Source organism: Phascolarctos cinereus, unplaced genomic scaffold (genome assembly GCF_003287225.1).
Source record: "Phascolarctos cinereus isolate Bilbo 61053 unplaced genomic scaffold, phaCin_HiC Scaffold_4;HRSCAF=312, whole genome shotgun sequence".
NCBI classification, from domain to species: domain Eukaryota; kingdom Metazoa; phylum Chordata; class Mammalia; order Diprotodontia; family Phascolarctidae; genus Phascolarctos; species Phascolarctos cinereus.
Genome location: NW_027555847.1, coordinates 476,474,609 through 476,477,746, shown reverse-complemented (window position 1 = coordinate 476,477,746; position 3,138 = coordinate 476,474,609). Strand labels below are relative to the sequence as shown.

The 3,138-nt window shown below is 38.3% G+C and overlaps 1 pseudogene; it reads right to left on the bottom strand.

Moving 5' to 3' along the window:
- Nucleotides 1-1,009: 1,009 nt before the first annotated feature.
- On the bottom strand, nucleotides 1,010-2,639 carry LOC144456562 (ribonuclease H1-like; annotated as a pseudogene).
- Nucleotides 2,640-3,138: the final 499 nt, after the last annotated feature.

The following is a 3,138-nucleotide window of genomic DNA, read 5'->3' as shown; positions in this document are numbered from 1 at the left end:
AAGGAAAAACAAATTTTAATGTGAAATATTCAGTATAATTATTGATCAGAATATCACTGAATACCTATTTTGGGCCTCTTCCCAAAGTCTCTCCTTGTTGCTGATTTTTTTCTACCTTTGTCAAATCCTTAAGATTTTTTCTTACATGGAAAAAGAGGTGTTTGTTTCATAAAGTAAAAATGGCACTTATCAGGAGAGTCAGGGAAGCCATAAACCCAATATTATGAATTAATGAAAAACAAGTATTGAATTCCTATTCTTTATTAAGTTCCAAGTGCTATGCTCAGCACTGGGGATGGATGACAACTATGGAAAGACAGTCTGTGGTCAAGTTCACACTTGGAGGGGTGGGGAAGGTAACATATTAGAGATTTCAGTTGCTGGGTAAATGAAAAGGCAAAAGTTCTAAGTCCTAAAAGTTGGAAAAATGCACCAGAGGGGCAGATTGCTTAGCCCAGACAGGCATCTTTAGATTGTCAGAAGGTCAGATGATATTGGGATTCTGTAGGGCATACAGGCAGGGCAAATGATAAAGCCAGAAGTCCTTAGAAAACAGTGCCAGGGCAAATGGCAAGGTTTATTTCACAATTTTACCTGAAGGAAAAGTTGGTGACTCCCAATACTCAAAGTCTTGTGAGCTGTCAAGCAGTCGGGATTGGTTTCTAGGTGATCTGGGTCAAGAGTTGAGTAAGTCGGAGTTCAATTGGATCTGACAGAGAAGACAATATCTTCCTTTCTCTTATTATTAGTACATGTGAACAATTTCTACAGTTGTTTATAGTATAGCATACATTATTTTTGTTTATATCATTGAAGAAAAATTAAAATAGCACATAGAAAAACTGAGAAAGGCTATGAAGAAAATGACCAAAGATAGCCATGGAAGAAGGCCCCATCAAAATGGGGCGAGAAGGTTAAAGAGAAAATGATTTAGAGTTTATATTGCAAGGTTAAGGAGAGTGACACTTTAAACTTAATTTCACCATCTACAAGTATCAATTGAATCTTCTCACTTCTTTCTAGTTGCTTCTCTGACTAATCTTTGAGCTTCAGCATTACCTTCAACTTTTGAATGAGCAGGTACACATTTCTACTCAACCTTCATATTATCCAGCTTAGTGAATTGGGTTCTGTGGACAACTTCTTTATTTTCACTTGTTTTCCAGCCATTTTCTTTCCATTTGCCAATCCAGTCATTCATACCTTTGGTTATAAGTTGGTTATCCATGCACACAATAAGTCTGTCCTTATTTTGGGCCTTTGCTTACTTAATCCCTCTGGTAGCTGCTTCTAATGGTGTTCTTTGGTTGGCCTGTCATCCAGAATGTGTATCAATTATATTTAGATCATGGTCTAGTTCCCAGTAGTCACCAAAACCTCCTTGTGCATTTTCTCTTCCATTATTTTTGCAGGTACCCTTGACATACACAGTATTAGGGTTTGATCCCTAGTGTAGTTGCCTGTACAGACTTTCAAAGTCTCTAGTCTGCCAACCATAGTCGTAGCTTTTTGGACTGTGTTTCCAACTAATCTCTAGTCTCTCCAAAGGCTTGGTTAAAAAAAAAATGGTAAAAAACAAAATGAGTCTGATGTTCAGAGATTGTGAGTCTAATCATCTTTTAAAGTCTAACTCAAATTCCGCTTTTTCTATGAAGCCCTCACTGATCTCCCCTCTTGATAGTAAGCATATACCTCAAAACTCATAGGATCCTTTGTTTTCTATCACTAGTGAATTTATTAAATAACATTATCTATCATATCTATGCTTGGTCTTGTTCCCCTTGTTGTTGTTCAGTAATGTCTGAATCTTCATGACCCTGTAGAGACCCCATGGACCATAATGTCCATGGGGTTTTTCTTGACAAAGATACTGGAGTGGTTTGCCATTTCCTTCTCTAGTGGATTAAGGCAAAAAGAGATTAAGTCTTGCCCAAGGTCAACCTAGTGTCTGAGACCTGATTTCAACTCAGGTCTTCCCACCTCCAGGTCTAATGTGCTGCTCACTGAGCCACCTGGCTGCCGCCTTGTTCCTTGTTCCCCATGAGAGCAGATTTGGTGCCTTATTCCCCCAGTACTTATCACAGTACTTTCTAGGCATTTAAATATTTGTTCAATTGAGTTGAATTGCTGGATTGTACTAAACTAAATAAATATAAAGCAACTCTCTAAATTTGTAGCAGTTCTTGTTAGGTACCTTCTGGAAAGATACTCCCCCTCCTACTTTCAAATATTTATTTGTTTTGTTTTATTTTTGTGACCTCTGATTTTATTGGTTTGCAAACCTCTTTGGTTTGGAAACTCCATTGATGCAAATTAATAACTCATCTCTAACTAATATTAATAGAGTTCCCTAATGTCTACATCAGAAAAGTACTTGAACCCAGGTCTTTCTGACTGCAAGGCCTATGACTGGACACTATACCACCCTGCCTTCACATCCTTATGATGAAGCTGATGCATTCTAATTTTGCTCACTAGTATTTTTCCCTTTCATTCTTTTTGCTTAACATCCAATTTATTCAGTCCCACTTTGCTAATATTGACATGGTGAAGAGTAGAAGGAAGAAGGTTGTGGGTAGCACCCTTCCATAAAGTCGAACACACTGGGACAGGAAAAGGTCCATGTGACAAGCTGTCATTTTGCCTACATCTATCATACTTCTTTTAGCATTTTTGTCCTGTCAGGCTTCCTAATAGTGCTCCAGTCTTATCTGCAATCCTGTTCCCCCCCACATCCCCACCTTGCTCTGACTTTTGATTTAGTATTCCACTTAACTCTGGTATACTTTCTCTGATCATTTCTTGGACCACCCCCTTTTCAATTTCCTTTGGCTCTCATTGTTTGACTGAAGTTGGCCACATCATAGGAATATATTATCATTTATCATCACAATCCCTGCTTATCGAGGGTATGCTTATGTTAAGTTGAGAAAAGATATGGCATAGCAGATAAAGAGTTGTTCTTGCACCCTGGAAGAACTGGATTTGAGTACTATCTCTGCACAAACTGGCTATATGACCTTGGGTAAGTTGACTCCTCTACATCTAGGTAACTCTAAAATATAGGGAAGGTATAGACATACATTAGTAGAGAGAGTACCTTCATCTCAGTGCCCTAGGTAATCATCCAAAGGTTGC